At 38.3% G+C, this 21263-nt stretch overlaps 1 long non-coding RNA gene across 1 annotated transcript in view; it reads right to left on the minus strand.

Moving 5' to 3' along the window:
- Window positions 1-2400: 2400 nt before the first annotated feature.
- Window positions 2401-21263, minus strand: part of LOC124154424 — a 57881-nt gene continuing 39018 nt past the window's right edge. The window contains exon 3 of the long non-coding RNA XR_006863917.1: window positions 2401-2446. This is a non-coding gene — a long non-coding RNA (uncharacterized LOC124154424). The remainder of the gene's footprint in view (window positions 2447-21263) is intronic.

The raw sequence follows: 21263 nt of genomic DNA on the forward strand, positions 1-21263 counted from the left end.
ATCCCACCCCATCCCAACCCACCCCATCCCACCCCTTCCCACCCCTTCCCAGCCCATCCCACCCCATCCCACCCCTACCCATCCCAGCCCATTTCAACCCAATCTATCCCACCCCACCCCATCCCTACCCATCCCACCCCATCCCAGCCCATCCCAACCCATCCCACTCCATCCCAACCCACCCCACTCTTACCGTTTGGCATGGTCAGTTCACCGTCAGAATCTGGGTCAGCATGATTTTTCCACCAGCTTTCTGCCCACACCCTCCAAGATGGCTTGCAGCTGAGGGGAGAAAGATGGTACAGAAATTGAATTTCCATCGCGGATTTATAAAAACTGTATGTGAGTGCACTGAAATTTAATAGGGTACGAGGAATCACTGCAAAAACAGCCATGGGAAAATTCAACATTAGTGGTATAAGAAGCCCGCGTCTTATCTCTGCATGAAAAGTTGAAAAGATGTTTCATTTCGATAGGGATGCATGAAAATTTCAATGAAATTTAAACAGAATTCAAGGGAATATGTTCAAAATGGTTAAAAAGTTTCTAGAAAAAACTTGAAATCCTAAAGCTGAAAGTAGTTCTAATATGTGTTTAGTGCTATAAGTTAGGACCTGTATAAAATTTATCAAATTTATACCAGCAAATTTTTAAGTTACTTCGTGTGATACGCTATGGACGCCAGAGAGCAAATATCTAAATGGGCAGAGTATTTTCCTAATGAATTGATAAAATGGAGGAGACTCATACAATTGGGATTCAACAAGAATTCTTTACTTAGCCAACGAGGTATTTCTTCAGAAGTGGCATTAAAAAATATAATTCACTTTATAATCTATCAATAGTTAAAAATAATTCTGAAGAACATAATTTACATTCTTTCATTCTCTACTTAACATATTCACAAAAAAATGATGATTTGATTTTTTGAAAAAGAACTTTTGCAAAATGTTTTGAGAAAATATTTAGTTTATCAATTGAGAAAGAAAAAAAACATGAATAAAAATTAAAGAAACTGATTTTCAATGCAGTGCTTGGATGAGCAATAATAAAAAAATGAAAGGTGACTGATTACATACAATGTTCATGATGCATCAGGATTATGCAAAGAGGTGAGATTAAATGAATGTATCTAAACTTGTTTGGAAGAACTGAAAGATGTTGACATCATTTTGCATTAGTATAAATTAGGCTAAAAAAGCAAGAAATCCTTAATGGCAGAATATGCATCATGAATTAAAAAAATAAACTCATGTGGATATCGTTTTAAAAAATTGAATTGAATGTACAAGAAATTATTTTATAAATGAAATTAATATGCAAAATTTAATTGAAAGTAGGTAATATTGATTGGTTGTCCTTAAAAGTTGATTTCAATGTAATACAAATTTTGGACTGTTATTCATACTTCAGCGGAGTTGGTTTGCGCAGAAGAAAGATAAAGGTGCTCAGGAAAGTATTTGTGGAGAAATTTACCTTAGTGAATCTATCAAACGTTTCTACATCATCCTGATAATGCAATTAAATTTTAATAGGTTGACACCTTCCTTCTTCTTTGTCTTGACATGTTTCTTCTCCTTTCAGTTGTCTGATGGTATCTCTTGCAATGCCTACATTCCTTCGGCCACCGGAATGTCTTGAGCCTAGGGAGAGAGTGGGTTAGTTCATGCAAGGTAAATAAATGATCCTTCCCCCAAGACATAGCACACTCTGCAATGCAACATATGGAAAGTCACTGTGGGAAAGGAGGAAATTAACCCTTTCACATTCAAGTGACACAGTTTCTAACCCGAGCACTGCAATGGTATGCTGTGAATGCCAAACCTTGTTTCAGCATAAAATTCTAGATAACGATCTTTAAAATCCTAGCCTTACTCGACGCAATAATTCAAAACCCTGAGGGCCCAAGAACTAGGGCTAGGTGTGAAACTGGGGTCCGCTTGTCTTGAGCCTATGGAGAGAGTACATGCAAGGTAAATACCTTTCCTCCAAGGAATTGCACAATCTCCATTGCAGTATACAAGTCACTGTGGCACGAGGAGGAAGTTACTACTTTTTCATCCAAATGACAGTTTCTATTCCATAACCCTACAATGGTATACAGCCCATGTCAAACCTCAGTTTGACAAAAAGTATAATTGACTCACCTAAAATAACCTAGTCTTACTTGGCACAATGATTCATGGTCCTAAGGGCCAAATCTAAGCTAAGTCACTCGCATTCTTCTTCCTGGAGTGGTCTTCTTGTCCTGGAGTCTCTCTCTTCTCCTAAATTTGGAGGACTCGGGAATCACACCCATCCTTTTGTTTCTGAACAATCAAAAGGCTCAAAATTTTTGCTCAATCATGCAACCCATCAGATAAAATGCATGCAAGGTTCACACACTTTTTGCTTTTTTTCTTCTATCTTCCAACTCCCATCATTTTGCTTCATCCTCCACGCAATCCTGGAAGAGAGTGGATAAATGACATGAATGAAAAATACCAAACTGTAAGTTATCCAAATATGTATCATAAAATCGAAGAAATTATAATACATAGTACACATAAATTTCCTCAATATGGTACCTTTATGCCAGTTCCTTATGTTAGCTTAATATATGTATACCATTTGTGAATGCATATTGTAACCGTAGAAATTTGGCAGGTTACATAAATTGGTTTGAATGGATATTTTTGAGGGAAGGAGAGCTTCATTTATTTGTGTTATATAAGTTTGACCGTGTGTGTGTGGGTAGTTCAGTGTGACTGGACTTGTGTGTAATGCATTTCACCTCCCCCCAATTCCCCACCTCCAGATTTTGGGGTTTTCCCATCACGTGACTTTGTGTATGAGCTGGCCCCAAATAGAGAAGAGTGCACTCCTCCTCACCCACCCACACTCACCGAGGAGTGATGGTGCAAGGCTGCCTACGACCACCTGATTCTCCTTCACCTATACATTCACCCTCTCCCCCAAAATAGATTAAACATACTTTAACTCCCCCATGGTGACTTACCTCTAGAAATAGGCCTCTTTCTCATTTTCTCCCCACCCTCCTCACCCCCTGAAAACCAACCCTCTTTGAGGCATGAAACCTAAGGAGCCACCACCTGAAAGAGATACATCAACCCTGGCCTTATCATGCTGCCGGAGACTCTGCCATTTTGTCAGGGCAAGCGCCTCTTTACATGAGTGGTCTATGGAGAGAAGGAGAACCTGGAGGCAATGGAGTTTGGACCGGGAAGGAGGATATGAGCGGAAACAGGAAACAGGAGAATGAATGGTAGATTTCCATCATCAATAAGAAGAAGATCAACCCATGTCATCCCACTGAGTATTCTCTCAGCCCAGGGTGTGTATATGGTTTAGCGATGAGATATGAAGTGAAACACTTTGCAATTTCCACATAAAAATTTATTAAACTACAGTCGATATATTTTGTGGGAGTCTTGATAATTCTGCAGAGCAGCAAAACATGTCGACTGTAGTTTAATACATTTTTATGTGGAAAGTGCAAAGTGTTTCACTTCATATCTCATAATGGATCTCCACAAAGTATCTGCCTCATCCATTCAATTTAGGCTCGGCGATTGCCGAAAAGGAGCCATTTGAGGAGGTCATCCCTCAGCCGTGAACAAGGCAGGAAAAATTGATAATCCGAACCACAATCATGAATTGTATCCCCTAGTAAAGAAGAACCTTCACTCAAAGCCCTGATCTAGTGTTCTTAAAGAAACCCAGATTCCCCCCCCCAGAAACGAAGAAAGAAGATGCTGTGACGTTTATTTAAAGCTGGTGCTTGGGAGCGCCCACTGCCATTCTTTTTTTTTTGAGGGTTACTTCCGTAGACAGCCGCGGAGGCCGCGGACGGGAGTAGAATTAGGGAAAGACCATAAACCTAACATACCCCTAAGACCGGTGGTGAGTTTCATAAATAGTCCAACTTATGAATGTGCCAAATTCCTTGCTTGCATTCTTAAGAATCTATCCTCAGATAAATATAACTTAAAAGATTCTTTTCATTTTTATAATACAATTAAACAACAAACGATTCCCTTAAATCATAAACTGTGCTCTCTAGATGTTAAATCTCTTTTTACAAACATCCCACTAGATCTATTAAACAATATTATTATAGAAAATTGGCTTTTAATATCTGATCATACAATATTAAACAAGGAAGAATTCTTTGAATTGTATGATATTACTGTCAATCAAGGATATATGCAATATAAGGACCGTCAATATCAAATAAAAAATGGAGTCCCCATGGGTTCCCCAGTAGCGACCATTTTAGCTGATTTGACGATGAACCATCTCTTAGACAATGTAATTACTAGTTTACCTTTCAAAATTCCTTTCATTTACAAGTTTGTTGATGACTTATATTTAGCACTTCCCAATGACATCAAGGAAGACACCATTTTAAATTATTTTAATAGTTTCCACCCTAAATTGCAATTTACAATAGAATGGGAAAAAAACAATACTCTACCATTTCTTGATATGCTGACCATTAGAAATCATGATGGTTCGATTCATGTGGATTGGTGGAAGAAACCACACAAATCGGATAGATTTCTGAATTTCGAATCACATCACCCTCTTAAACATAAAGTAAATGTAGCGCTTGCACTAAAATTTAGAGCTCTGAATTTGAGCGATAATATATTTCACGAAAAAAACATTAAAATAATTGAGGATATTCTAAAGAAAAACCATTTTCCAAAAAAACTTGTTCATTCTATACTTTTCAAAAACAACACTAGACTTTCACGTACTCAAAATTCACTAAACAAAAATGATTCAGCAAGTACAACATCCCCATACCGTGGAATCATCTATACTGGTAAATTATCTGAACAAATTTCGAACGTATTCAAAAAAATAAATTATAAAATTGCACACAAGAATCATAACACTCTAAACAAGCTCATTTACACAAAAATAAAATCTGAAACCCCTAAAAATCTAAACAGTAATATAATATATAAAATTTCTTGCCTCGACTGTGACACTTGTTATGTAGGACAAACATCGCAATATTTAAAAAATAGAATTTCTCAACATAAATCAACAATAAAAGGTGGTATAACTCTATGTGCTCTAGCTAGCCATAGCATAAACAATGGCCATATTTTTGATTTTGAGAACGCCGAAATTTTGGATCATGAAATTATATTGAAAAAAAGACTTTTTAAAGAAATGGTTTATATTTCAAAAACAAAAAATTGCTGTAATAAAAAAACAGACATCGATAACCTCAGCAAAATTTATTTTTATTTAATACATCAAAATTAATGGTAACCTAGGTTGTTTCAATACCGTAGAAACCAAATATCAATAAATGTATTCAAAGTTTAGAGGTATGTCAAAATTTTTTGTATAATCCATTCTGTTCATATATATATGTTTATATATATTTCTATTAATTATATTGTTTATATAAAAAAAGGCACGATTGCTCCTTTTTTATGTATATATATTGTATATTGCCTAATTCTCTGCATTTTATATTGTTTCATAATTTTTTTTTTTTCTAACATAGCCCTGAAGATGTTTTTAAAATAAAACGAAACGTTGGCTGCTAACTTTTAATTTATTGACCTAAACTCCAGGAAACATCATTTTATATATGAAAATAAGGTCAAGAAAAAGGAGAAAATATAATAAGAATTAGGGAAGGGGAGGTTGCTACCGTCGGGAGCTCGGGGGAGTTTTTTTTTTTTAGGGTCAGTCGGCGAGAGTTGAAGTTGTCGAGCGGAGCCTACCAGCGTCCGACTAGGACTATTAGGAATTGGTGGCCGAGGCTGATTTTGAGTTTAAGTAGTCTGGCATTGCCGGAGTATTTTGTACCTGTATTTTTTTATATTTTCCTTTTATCACCCCGTCCTTTTTCCCAACCACTCCCGATTCTCAGTGATGAACAAGTGAACGGGTCAGCGAGTGGTTGTCCGTCGCCTAATACTCTGAGAGAATCACAAAAAGAAAATTATTCCTTTTCCTACCGCTTCCGAGTGTGGGCGGAAGTTTTTACATTACCCACACTGGCGCCCAATTTATCGTCGACTACTCTGCGAGCATTCCCGGGTGGACGTTACAATGCCGGAACCTTTGTTGAAGAGCCTTTGCCCATGAGTTTTTTTAATTGCATTTATGATTCTATCCTCTTTTCCCCTCCCCCCTTCCTTGAGTGATTGCGTGCACTAAAGTTTTTTAGGACAGGGTGTACTTTTCTATCTATAAGTATGCTTAAGGTTAATGTTTTCTTTTTGTTAACTAATTTTTGGGTGTTCTTGGTGAGAAACCAGGCCAAAGACTGATTGGAAGGAAACTTCCTGTTTTCTTTTTATTAAGTTGTCTTTGTTTTGTTGAATTAATCATTTTGGTAATATCCACTGGCCAGTTTGATGTTCAAAGCATAGAAAGATATTGAACAATTTCATGTGTTCTGTGTGTACATTTCCCTTTTTTCTGCATTAAATATTCTGTCGAACTCAGAATCTATGTTATAAGCTCTAATTTTTTGTGTATCTAATCATCGCAATGAGCCTCCCCACATAATAATAGGGTAGTTTTCTTCATCAAAGAAAAGACAAGGCATGGATTCCAATTCGTTACCCATGATTAGTGCATTCATAATATAGAAATTATTTTGTTTTAGAAATTCCAGTTTAGACGAATGGCAATGGTCAATTTTAACCTCATTTGAAAAAGGTCAGATTGGTGCCCATGCAATGCCACTCGATGTGACGTCACCTAGGGCCGTATTCTTAGTCGACCCTGTAGGGCCAATCGACCCTGGATACGTCATCAGCCCCTACATAAACCGATCTCACCCTACATACGCCACATCAAGCCCTACATATGGCCTTTTTTGGAACTAAACGGGCCCTACTTGATGTAGGGTACCCGAACCAACCCTACACCCTACAAAAACATGGCGGCCAAATATCGCCTGCTGATCACCTCGATTAAATAATTTACGTTGTAATGCATATTAAGGGAGACGAGCTCGCACAAACCATTTTAAAATGTACAGTAACACAACGGAAAAGTAATAATACTACCACTTTATAGCCACCAAGTTAAATAAATTATAAAATTGACTGAACTTGTGGCGGCCACACGTTCTGCCTCGCCGCCACACCGCTTGCCCGGAGGCAACATAAATTGCGCTCCATCATCGAATCTCATCAATAGGCCGGCTAGCCCAGCGGTAGAGCGGTCGCCTCCCAAGCGGACGGCCCAGATTCGGTTCCCCGTGCCGGAAATTGTAATTATTTTATTTTTTCTTGCCTTCTAGAATTCATTTCTAGAAATTTCTTTCATGTTCAAGAACAGTAACATAGAACATTCTGGAAGTGCACCAATAGAAATAAATACTGCGGCCTTTCGGCCGTTGAATTTTGAATTTGAATTGGCCGGCAAGTCAGTCTGAAATATGGAACGGATTAATTAACATCGTCCAAACCATTACAGTGCCTTATCATTGCTAGCAGACAATTCCTACGCCTGCTACAAACTAATAAGAAGAATATAGCGGTATACAAGCATCTGGTTTCTACGAATATATAATATTTTTCACGTTTGGTACTTGGTATACTTTTGGGAATCCAATTCTTCGTTTACGTACAACCATAGAAAACGTATTTTCATGCCACTATTTGCCACATAATAAACTTAACTACGGAAGGTAAAAGCGAACGACGAACCTTGATGATGCAACGTAAGTTCCCACGTCAATGATCAATTTGCTCCGTTCTTATTACTATCTTGTACAGACCGCTTTTGAAGTACATAATTTGAAGACAATAAGGTTCTACTTTTGGCTCGATATGAGTGTATTTGTAGCGATAATTAAGGTACCGACACGACTGGACACGACCTGACGGACGACACCGATTGTTTATTTACCTTGAGCTGTTGCCCTAACAATGAGCCCGAAAATTATAGGACGTCTTTTCTTACTTTCATAGTTAGTTCCCATTACGCCACCAGTATGGAAAATTGGCGCTGCGCCATCATCTACGTCATCTCAGAGAAGTTGACGACGGAATCACCCCCCACCACTTATGTAGGGTCGACTGAGAAACGCATGTAGGGACTTTTGTTATGTAGGGACGGATATGTAGGGTCGACTAAGAATACGGCCCCTAGTTTCTATACGAGTAGATAGGAGTTTTACATCGTCTGAAATTACCAATGCATGCATGAGGCACAGAGCTCAGGGAAACATATCTTAATAATCAACTATTTAAACTTCCTGTGGCCAGAAAGTTTCCCTTGTTTGATAGGGTATTAATAATCCTTATTTAAGCCGAGCGATACCTGCTAGCAGGATAGTCCGCTTCCTGCATCACAGCAGCGCACATATCCTCACCAAAAGGTCACCTCACACTTCGACAGCGGGAACCATAGTGACGTCACACGGGGTTTTCCCAGCATTCATACTTAGCCGTCACATTTTCGCGCGCTTGAAATTTCTCACTTTTCATTTAATCGCGAAAAATATATATAGTAATTTAAAAATCTAAAAGGGTGAAACACGTACTCCAGGAGTGATAACCTTTCGATTTAGGCAATAAAAAAATAATAGGAAACCACCCTATTCTCCCTTCCCCTCTTTTCCTCCCTTCTCTTTCTCCCCTCTTTCCAATAAACCAACCAACCCCCACCTCCTCACGTCACAATATGTATTTAGTCCCCATATGTATACATGCATGCTATTTTATTCCATTGATCGCTGAGCAACTATGTACAGTCACTTTCAAAAGTCGGTCCCCATACCTGGCGCAGCCGTCTCCGTTATTCTCCGAAGTCGACCTTCGCGTATTGCTTACACGTTCCTTGTCCACTGGGGATCGATTCGACTTGATCAGGTAGTACAAATGGTGCAACTTGACTACTTTAACCGTCGTCAAGAGCCCCACGCACGATTTCAGAGGTAGGAAGGCCGCGTGAACCTCCCCCCCCCCCCCCCCCAACACAGCCAAACAATTCCACCACCGAAGAAAGCGGAGAAGAACATATGGGTTTTTCCGGCAAGTAACCCATCGAACGAGGAAGAGAGGAGACATCTGTGTAGTTTGGTAAACTTATACAAAACATATTGTGCAAATAAATTTTCGGAGCATTTCGAGCATGTTACTCCAATATTTTTTCTTCACATCGCCTGGTGAAAAATACGTAAATATATACGCCTATGTAAATATTGTCATTTGCGTCACGGTTACCATCCGTCATCGCGCTCATCCATGCCGGCGGTTAAAGATTTTCAGACATTTTTTCAATATTTACAAGTTAAATAGCAGTCACTTCCCAAGTAGTAGCTTATTCGGACTACAAGTAGTGCCTACATTTTGAATAACGCAACTTATTCCCATACTGTGAATAGAAAATCAGAAGAAGTTTTTTAATTTTTACCGGTCAAAACTACCAGTACGGCAAATTTTTGTGGGAGAAGATAATTTTGCATTATTTTTTCGAATTAGCAATTGGATTGTCTTTAAATTTTATTGAATTGCTTTTAAGATAAACATAAAGTTTCACTAAAAGAAGCAGCGAGATGTTTATTGGCATCAAATGAAATGGCAGGCTGTTAGACCATAATGCGTCGTAGGAAGTGTTGTCCTTCTGTTTATGGGAAATACTCTTACATTAATATTGTTTATTTTTTTAAGAAAAACAGTACAAGCAACATGTGCGTGGAGTTATGATGGTGAGTCAACCAAGTATGGTGGTCATAGAAAAACATCATTTACCTGCCCTTCTGAATTGAAGATTTTACGTATCACCGTGCCTGCGCCCCTCCCAACTTGAACTTACCCCTTAAATTAAAAGTGACGCCCATTCGCATTAGGCCCTTTCATTCTAACCATATCCTTACTTTCATCCTTCCCCTCCCCCCTTACAAAAAATCTCTCGACCATGGATAGCACTTCTTCTTTTTTTCCTCTCCATCCTTCTCACCTTTTCCTTTCTTTTTTATACTCACATCTCGGATGCCTTCATTCTTTTCTTGTCCCTCTTTTGTCGTCGCCTAAGTTTCCACACCGTCAAACGCTACATCCCAAGCAGCATATTTGGCAGCTCATAAGTTTAATTTGTATTAATAATGCAGAAATAGTCATTAGGTACCCAACACGGTATATTTTTATCGGATGAATATTATGCGTGCGTAGTTTGGTGTCAGTAGGAATATGACCAGTATTTGTTCGCACGTTAGACTGACTCAAGGTATTCATTACATGAGTGTAAGTTCTATTTATGATGTAAAACCACTTATACATAATAATGTGAAGGATATTGCCCTGCATGATATCAGCAGGCGCCAATTACGACTGGTTTTAGCAGAAAAAAAAGAAACGAAAAAGGGGAAGACTTAGGTTAACCTCTCAATGAAGGGTCAAAGATAAAACATATAGTATTAATGTGCCTTTAAATGGTAAGAAATAGGCACACAAGTCATTTAGTTAATGCTTCCGTTGGTGTTTTCATTATAGAAAATATATTTTTGGTAACTATTAAGACATTCGAACTTTCGATGAACATAAAGATGTCGGTTAATTACTTCCTGATACCTCGAATGTATAAAGCATTATTTAAATATTTGTACATATGGGATATGTTAGTAACGACTGGAATAAATATGATACAGAATTAAACATAACAATTTAGCGCACATTAATATTTTTGATTTCTCGCGTGATGAGATACGTAGAAAACTGTAGTATAAACCATGGTAAACATATGTATCCTAAGAAAATGGTTAGGAATAATGAATGCGCCAAACAGTGTGTTTGAAATACTTAAACATAGAGCAATATACATATGTTGATGGTGTTGGTAATAATGTGTTAAAGGTATAATCTAGAAGGTTATTTTGTAGGAAACTTTTTGAATACTCTTTCAGACGTAAATTCCAATTTTCGTTTCTTCCTCATATGTGCGTTGCGACGCAGATACGTCTCGTTATTTTTTAGTGCAAGCCAGACTACTCGGAATATCCATCTCAGAATACTATCAGGGTGGGAATCCCATGACTGAGAACATATGCTTCGCCTTGTGTTGTGGCACTGGGAGTCGGGGAAGTCGCGAAGAATTAAGGAATAGTGAAGAATGCCTCGGGAAGACTTGCGCGGACGGTGAGAGTAAGTCAAACTGGCCCGTTCAAGACACAGAAGGCATAGCCAATACCCGAAGTTCAACCTCCGAGAAAAACGTAGTTGCTCGCGCTGGCCGTGGGGACCTACTTTTGAAAGTGACTGTACATAGTTCATCAGAGCTATCTTAAAAAGACCTAATTATCATTGAGTCAGTAACCCTTTACTTTTCACCATCTCTTTAGAAGTGAGTTTGTCAGGATTATCACAAAAAGACTCATTTGAGGACCATGATTTCTTATTCTTCCCTGCCAAGGAACTCATGCAGTAAGTTCATTGCTCAAGAATTATTCTCGAAGAAATTGACAATTTAACACGAAGAGATTTGCCACTTGGTGACCTTATGACACTCCTTTTTGTGTAAAAGATGACAAATAGACATATAGCATGGTTTTCCGGATAATCCTCCGATAATTTATCTTACAATATTGAATTCAAGATATATTTCCAATATGGCTAGCCAATATGGCCACTTGGAGTTGCTCGTGAAGGATAGTTACCAGAGAAGTGGGAAACTTTGAACTCGGAATTCATTGTGACTAGGAAGGAAGAAGCGATGTACAAAGTGATGGTATTCATATGTAACAGCAACCAATGGAAAGAACAATTTCCGTATACTACAGCCAGTAGCGTGCAGGGGGTCCAGACCTCCCCACTTGAAATATAAAAACACTATTATTTTCCTTCATAAAAGAGAACAAAATATTGAAAAATCATGAATTTACAATAGATTTCTTTGACAAATGAAGTTTTTTCGATTATGGAAAATGTCAAAAATTAGTCAAAAACCTCCCCACTCGAAATATAAATACTCTAATTAGGACCCTGTTTTTAAAAAATTTTCCCCTTGGTTTTGGAGCCCTTCTGAACGAAATTCCTGGCTATGCCACCGACTACAGCTTTTACCCTGCTCGACAACATTGATCTTTATGTGTACCCTAATGTGTTTTAGACCAAAAGCATCGTGTGAATGCATACCTCAGCAAAAAGGTTTGCATGGAGAGGAGTAATAGTAAAGTGTTGAATCATATGAGCTATATTTGGCATTGAGAGTGTCAAGAAGTGTGCCTACCCGGCAGGATGTCCAACCACAGAAGTTCTATACCGTGACATAACAAAGGGTAATGAGAAAAGGATGTAAAGGACGCGTCGCGTCGGGCACAAACCGAGGTGGCACTACGCACTTTGGGAGCATGAGATGTACCAACGTACAAACTTTGGTTGCAATCCGTGGAGTCGTATGGAAATGTATAGTGGATAGACAAACAGACATCCTGCCTTTTTAAAGGGGTTATTCGAAAAGGTTATTACGGAGGTATTTTTAGATTCCAGTGCAGTTTCATGGAATGGATTCACTAAATAGATAATAGAACCATAACACATTATTAAATTGCATAAGCTGTGAAATTTACACTTTTCATAGTATTTTCTCTCACGAAATATTTATTTTTATTAACTATTATCTAGTTTTTAAGAGCCAGAAAAGCGACAAAATGCATTTCCCGGTATGCAGTTTCTGAAAATTTTCCGGGGTTGGACACCCGCATTCTCCCGTGATACGGACCCTATATCATGAGCCCCAGCCTAGCTAGGATCGAGTGCCCTAGGGCAGCCGATCCCCTCAGCCCGCCCAGAACTTTTTTCTCTCCTCCTTATCACACTGCCACAAATGGGGCATCAGAATATCAAGTGAAACCTTTTAAAAATAACATAAAAAGTATTATTTATACTTTAGCACCTGAAAGTATTGAATTTCCTCGTTCAAAGGGGCATATGCTTTTATCAGCATAATAATATAATATTATTTATATCAGCATAATCTATGCAGACGACTCAAGAAAAAGTTGATACTGAATTTTTTTAAACGACTAAAAGTTATAAAACCGAACGTAGTCTAGGCTACGAGTAGCTACAAGTTAAAATGATTTTGCGGAAATGCTCACATCAGAGTAAACTAAGATGCGGTGATGCCGGAAAATAAATAATGAACATTCCAAAATGCGTACTCCTCAGGGAAAAATTATACCAAATGTAAAAAGCACTTCTAAAGTAAAAAAATACACAAAAGCGTGTAAAAGATCAAACCGAAAGTCAATCTACAAAATATGTCACTAACTTGGTCATAGTTAATTGCAATTGCGTTAAAAATAAGAGCGCTAAAATCGAGCACATAGTTCAGGACGTAGCAGTTTTTCATTAATCGCACTCTCTTTTACTTCCTCGCCCGAAAATATTTTCGCAATGCGCTTGACGCCATAAATATTTTTATGTAACTCATGGTTACTTCTCTAGTGCCTTAGTGGTCTATTCTCTTCCCTAGTGCCTCTCTGTTTAACCCCCAAATATACCAAGAAATAATTATCAGTTTTGATTTTACAGATGAATCTATTCCAATTTTTAAGGCTGCAAATATTACTTTGTGATCACATATACCGTCCACGATATCGATTTGATTTATCACCTTAGTACGGCTCTCTGCTTAAAAGTCTAATAGTTTATTTCCCCTCGTGAACATGTCAACTACTTGTGCAATTGAGTGATTTCCGTTTAATAAGATCTCGCAGATTTCTCTATTCCTTGAATACGGTTTTATAGAGAGCAAGAATCCAAATTTATGCGTGTGAGATAGATATCTCGCAGAACAATTATAACACTTCTACTGTGTCTCAAATAAAATGCAGATTTTTTATTTTCTAATAGTGAAATAATATCAAATCGCTGTCTGATTGTACACCATACCCTTTCTATTTCAATGTCTGTTAATACATGGGAGGCGATGTATAAATGTGATTTGACTGCTAGAAAAACTCCGCCACCTTCCCCGTCGCAATAGTAGATTTTAAATAGTGGAGGAAAAACTTCGCTGTCTCATATATCCTTCGTAAGTCGATTCTCTGTCACTATGACCATAACCGCGTCTCGAAATTTGTACTCAATTTTAGCGCTCTTGTTTATAACGCAATAGTATGAATTGCGACAAAGTTAATGTCATATTTTGAAGGTTGCATTTCGGATGGTCCTTATCTACGCTAATGTAGTTAAGATGGGCAAATTACACTGGGTGTGCTCATAAAATTTCATATAATTTCCCTGGGTTAATTGTTATGGATTTTTCCTTAGTTTCCGGCATTACTACTCTTAAATTTACTTCACGTGATGTGAAGAATTGCCCAATGCGGATTACCTCTGAGGATAACCTTACTCATTACTAATATTTAGCATAGAATTTTTCTCGCCGAATATCCCGCATAGATTATGTTGATGGTAAGAGTGCGTCTTTTAAAAAATGAGAAAAAGTATGATTATTGTGGACTAGATCCCTCCCATGAATCTACCGCCACTACCGCGCACAGTATAAACCTACTCACCCATGAAGGCACGCACTAGGAAAAGGTATACGGTGAGTTCAAATATAACTCTAAAGATAGGAAAAAAACCTCGTCCCGGAGCCCGAAAGTGAACACTCCAACGGCCCGACGCCTGCGGGGACGTGAATTACCTTAGTGCATTCCACCCGCTAATATTAATTTCGATGGGATATTTGCTCCTGGAGTTAGACTCCAGCAGGGTTATTCCTCTAATCGTATGGCCGGGCAATAAGTCAAAATCGACCATAACTACGGCCTCGGGACATACGCATGGCTTCGAGCGATTAGTACGTAAAATTTTCATTTTTTGAAGAGCTGATTTTGATGGGTTCAAGGGTCATCTGAAAAACGCTGCTGGAGTTTGACTCAAGGTCTGGTAGCTCGGTCGCTTCCACGTTCGTCCTCGTCGGCTCTTGGTGCCGTGAAGGAAAAGGATGCAGGTTGATTCATATGCCAACCTTCCAATTTTTCACCGAACCGAGCCCATCAATTAAGGGTGTATCGTGAGTGTCTACATATTATTGAAAACGATAGAACATTTATGTAATACGAAAAAGGACTTGATGGAGAAGAATACCTGACTGAAATATTTTCCTATTTCCTTCCGACAAAATTCCCTCCCACAGATACCATAGAAAGTGCTGAAACTGAAACTGCGGTGAAAGTGGCACCGCTTCATTCTTTGCAGTAATTAATCACACTGTACCTTCTATAGATTAAGAGACGCATAGATTTATTCCTGATGGGAGGGATAAAGTGATTTCCGAGGCGTTTTCCCACACTTTTACGTCAAAGTTATTGTATTAAATAGCATCGGACAATGTACCAAACCTAAACCGCACCTAACATAGAAGAAGCATGCTTCATTTACTAGCGACAAAAATACCTCATCAGGTAATAAACGTGAGCACCGTCGTAGGAATAAGGGACCATAGGGTAGTAACTACACACTTTTCTCTAAATACCGCTGAAAATTTTAAAAAAGGACGTAGAGTATTTTTTAAGAGCTGATTTTGATGGGTTTAAGAGTCGTCGGAAAAACGCTTTCCTTGCGTTTCAAGAATCAATAATAAAGTTAAATGTAAATGGTACTTGGATAGCTCTTCCTTCGCTCGCAACTTCGAGAATAAATATCCACATCCCTATTAAAACAAAAAAGAAGATAGTGACCAAGATGGTATGACGCGGAAATGAGAAAATCATTGAGGCGACAAAGAGCGTGTCATAGTAAAATGAACAATGTCAGCACGATAACTCCCGCGTGTTGATAATTTAAAAAAAATATAGGTTTTTTTAATGCCGCCACGAAAGAAGCTTTCAGGAATGCATTCACCAATTTTAAAGAAAAAACACTAATAGCGCAGTTAAGGGATAACCAAAAGTATTATGGTCTTATTTTACGGAAGGTAAAAGATCTGATGTATCTTTCCTGAGAAACAATAGTGGAGATTAGTTGACAAACAATTCCGATGAAGCAAATATATTAAATTCCTACTTCATGAGTGTGTTCACCGAGCCTACTGATATCTCATCCGACAATCTCTGCATACGAAAGATGCCGCCTTTTGACATTTAGTACAAACGGAATAGAAAATACATTGAATTCGCTCAGTCCAAATATATCACCCGGTCCAGACAAAATCCCTTCTCACGTGTATAAGAAGCTAGCCTCAGATATCACCCATATATCACCCTCAGATATCACCCATACTTGCAGTTAATATTCAGTAAATCCATATTGCAACACGAAGTACCTTATGACTGGAAAATTGCTAATGTAACGCCAATATTCAAAAGTGGAGGCAAGGAAGAGCCATCTAATTACAGACCGATATCTTTAACGTCCATCTCATGCAAAGTCCTTCGACACATCGTAGTCAACTCAGTAATGACATAATCAGATGAGCAAAACTGTAATGAGAACTCAACGTGGATTCATGAGAAGTAGATCATGCGAAACCCAGCTAGTGCTTTTCTCCCACGATACATTAGTCTCCGAAGAGGACAAAATTTAATTAGACGCGATCTATCTTGATTTAAAAGAAGATTTAATAATGAACCCCACAGAAAAATGTTTATGAAACTGAAGCCTTACGGCCTAGATGAAGATGTCATTTCCTGGATAAGAGAACTTTTGAGCGACCGCTTGCAGAGAGTAAGTAGTATAAGACGGAGAAGTCTCCAACGAAGTTGGAGTCGCTTCTGGCGTCCCTCACGGTAGTGCCATAGGCCCACTCCTATTCCTTCTTGATGTAAAAGACACTGGTGAAATAGTCCACAGTAAGCTACGATTATTTGCAGAGGAGGCTGTAGTTTACAGAGAAATCCGTTCCAGCAAAGACATAGATGAACTAACGAATGACCTAGCTGCTATCCAAGCATGATACGATGCATGGCAGTTTGAATTAAATTTGAAAAATCATAGGATTCGAAGTAGTTTGGGAGGACCAAGATCCAGCCAGGTATACTGGACCCAAACAATGGTCGAGCGCGACCCTTTTTCGAACCCTTTCCTCGGTCACCCAGAGGTTATCCGGGACGTCGGGAGACGGCCATAACAGCACGAGCTCACCCCTACAGATATCACCTGTTGTAGTAAATTTTTTGCTTTTTTAATTCCAATACTTAGCGGTAAATAAAGGCGCTAATAATATTCCTCGCGGTTGAGCGATTAAATTCGTCTTTTGATCGAGATTTTACGATGAAAAATAAGTATTTTATGAAAAGTGATAAAATTAACGTCGATTGCATCCAGAGATTTGCACGCCGAAATTTTGTGATGGGAGGGGAAAAGTAAAATAATCCTTTCTCTTCCCCCACTCCACTTTTTAGCTTGACCACGTGTATGAGCGTATCCGAAATTCTGGTGGAGACGGCAAATGTGTTTGGCAGAGTGAGAGTTTTAACCATCGTACACAATTTTATTTAATATTGTAAAAAACCCTAGGTTGGGAAGAATCATAGAACACACTAAAAAAGGATAAAAAACACTCACAGTTAGTACTAAATTTTCGGTGGCGTATTACCACCTTCCTCAGAGTTAGGTAAGAGACTGTAGGTAAAGGATAGCTGAGGGAAGGGGAAATAGTGGGGAGGTAGGGTCCAAAGAGGGGGGAAAGAGTGTGTTGAGGTAATTAAGGGATTATCGATTGATATTTAAGCCGGGAGGAAGAAATGCTTTGAATAGCCATATGTACGTCAATTCAATGGAATTAAGTTTGAGTGGGTGGTCTGTGGGGGGAAGGGAGGCCAAAACTGATATGCATGTAATGCACCTATTGCAGAAATTTTACACCAATGTGAATTATTAGCCAAAACTCACCGTTATCATCTACTTAAATGGGTATTTTCGTTTGAGGTTAACACCCCTATTGGCTTGAAAATACAAAGGTAGATAAAATTTGTTATGCTTCGGAAAAATTATTAAATTTTTTAAGTACTTTGAAACAAGAGATAAAGTTATGTGGATAGTAGAAGAAACTCTTGTCTTACTGATTTGGAATTGGTTTCTCCAAGCTGTAATTTGATTTTAATTTTGATGATGGTGATAAAAATGTCTCTGGTAGCTAACTTAAATATTCCAAAGAGCAAATCAATGACGTACATTGGATCTTTAGGTATTCCTAAGTACCTCTTGCGGTAACTTCATTATTAATTCAATTATATTATTGTTTCCACCAACTCCAAAGCTGCCAGCTGAGTATGTGCTCGAGAATATTTCATCAACAAAAATTATGTTTGGCGGCTGTATGGCAATCTCTGGTGTACTAAATCTAAGACTAAGTTGGCATCAATTAACTTCGGTGATCATTGAATAGTAGTGTAAACATTATTCTTAATCTTTCGTAAATTATTTTCCTTCAAATGATTCAATAAAAATTGTATTCGATCGAAATCCGTTCGACTTATTTAGGAAGACCGCAAGTAAAACAGTATATCACATTAACTGACGTTATAAATCTAATATATAAAAATGGAATTTAACATACATTTAAAACTAACATTAAAATGATATTCACAGCAATAATACTATGCTTTTCCACTGATTTTTGGTCATCTCGCCTTGCTGCAGTAAATCATTTCCTTCGCATACGAGAATTAAGGGGCATTGCATTGAAACGTTCTCTCGGATTTCTCATTGTCGTCGATTTACAAAGCGGTATAAAGCACTATATATACACGCCTTCTTCCTAATTCACTCCATTTTCACCCTCGTTATTTTTTCGCAGACAAAGGATCACAAGTTTGTTGACGGGGTTAACGGGTTCCGCGAGAAGTTCGCTGTGTGTGACGTCAGCATGCCTTCGGCAACCATCGTGCCCTCTCGGAGCGTTTGAGGCGACCCTCGTATTCCACACTTTTCGCTTAGCCTTTTAAGGGTTAAATTTTTTAATAAAAAAGCGTTGTTGCTGCCGCCAGTATCCCCTCGGTGTGTACTTTCATTTACGATAGTAAAAAAAATTGGTGAACAACCCTATTGTTAGCCGCGTCCGGCATTCCATACTATCGGCGGACTGCGCGTGCGGCAAAACATCGATTTTTATTTTGCGTGATACTAACGGTAGTTGTTGATTTTCTTGGATGGACACACTAAAACGTTTGATGTAATTTTAACTTAAATATCTCGAGGTAACTCGGAGATTCTTTTATTATAATCGTTTTTTATAATTTTATAATTCATTCAATTCATTATAATTTTATTATAATGAACACAAAATTTCGACGAAAAACAGAGTCCTCCAATTTGTCAATTTGTGTCGAATCAACTATAAATATCGCAAGACAGCGAAGAAATTAGGTTTTAAGAAATGTAAAATAAATGTGACCCTAAATAAATTATATCTTATACACAATCCACTTGCTAAAAGATTCACTTCCCAACGTCCACCGCAGAAATATCGCCGCACGTTAGAAATATCGATCTTTATTTCGGCGTCGCAGGTGGTCGCAATTCTCCTTTTGGTATCATACTCTATAGGATTTGTTGTATATGTGGTGTAAATATCTCGCGGTAACTCGGTGATCCTTTTTTTATAATTGCACATGAACACCAAATTTCGACAGAAAACAGGGTCCACTATTTTGTATCATATTGACGATAAATATCGCAAGAAAGTGAAGAAATAAGGTTGTATGAAATGGAAATGAAATGTGGTACCAATATCATATAGCTTGTATACAATTAATCAAATTTAAAAGATTAAAGGGGTTAATGTCGCTCTCGTGGGGACTACCGATGGTCAGTCGCCATAATGAGGGTCCACCCTCGACTCCGAGCCTAATCCGACCCTTTCCCGGGGTCCGAGCTCGCGACGGATGGACCCAAAACACCGGGAGGGCCCCCACCCATGTGGGCCACGTGTAGTACAATTTTGATTTTATAGTGCCTCTCGTGCTATCAACAATTTATTGCCTTTATCGTCTTCTTGATCACACCAGAAATTCGGTCCTTTTTTGATCGTCTTTCTACGATGATTTTCAAGAATTTTGTCCAATCTGCGCTAAAAGTCCCCTTATGACCTGGCAACGGCGCAGCTATCATCTGTGGGGTGAGGTGAGAAAGCCCTCTCGGGCCCAAAGAGTTCGACAGCCAAGAATGCCAAACTGTGCCCGGACCTTGGATTTGGAAAATTTTATGCTTGCTAACTTGAATGTAGGTGGAGATTTCAACGTAACTTATATGGAATGGGAGACTTTCAGCTTTATTCCTGTCCTGGCATGCTTGGATATAATGAGCTCAAGCCTCGCCATTTGGTCTACTCTACATTCTTCGAATTCATTTTTATTATAAAATAATACAGTCTCTGGTTTACGTTTAGTACCTACATTAACGGTCACACTTGGTCGTATAAGAAGATTTTTTAGTTTTCCTGCATTGCAATCAGGGGTGCCGACTTAGAAAAAATATTGGGGGGGCCCAAATCAGGGATGTTGCCCCGGGAAATTTGTAAGTATTGAGATTTATGTTTTTTAAGCATTTTTGAAGAGTCATATGATCAACATTAGAACCCTGATAACTTTAATTTCGATATCTGGACACTCCGGGGAAAATCAAAAGGCTGACACATTTTTTTCTCATACCCATACCTAATATTTGAGGGGGCTCGGGCCTCCTCAGGCTCCATGGAGTCGGCGCAACTGCTTGCAGTATTGCGAATGTGATATGATCCTATTTCTGAATTTTTGCTTTGTGTAGCTGCAAGCGACATGTTTTGATTTCAGTCGGGATCTTCCCTCTCGATCTGCTGACAGTTCCAAATAAACTAGTAAGCTTACTCTTCGGTCTCTGCAAGGTAAAGAGAAGTAAATGAACAAGTTATAATCCTTCTTTTTCATAAATAGATGGAAATCAACTGCATCACCAAATGGCATTTGGGACGCATATCATTTGGTTTTTAGTGGTGAAAAGTAATTGTTACGTAGAGCCCTAAAATTTAGAATGCCTGACTGTTTTTATAATGAACCCGAGGTGAATATACACACTTTTACATCTAATTCATTGTTTCAAATAGCATCCGTACCAAACAGAGGGGAAAGTATTTTTGATTTATTGGCGACAAATATACCTCATCAGGTAATAAACGTGAGCACCGTAAAAGGAATAAGTGACCTCAGGGTAGTAACTGCAAAGTTTTCTCTAACTACCGATGAAAATTTATAAAAAGAGCGTCAAGTTTTCATTTTTAAAAGATCTAATTTTGATGGGTTTAAGAGTCATCTGAAAAATGCTTTCCCAGCGTTTCAAGAA

This window comes from Ischnura elegans, chromosome 1 (assembly GCF_921293095.1).
Source record: "Ischnura elegans chromosome 1, ioIscEleg1.1, whole genome shotgun sequence".
Classification (NCBI taxonomy): domain Eukaryota; kingdom Metazoa; phylum Arthropoda; class Insecta; order Odonata; family Coenagrionidae; genus Ischnura; species Ischnura elegans.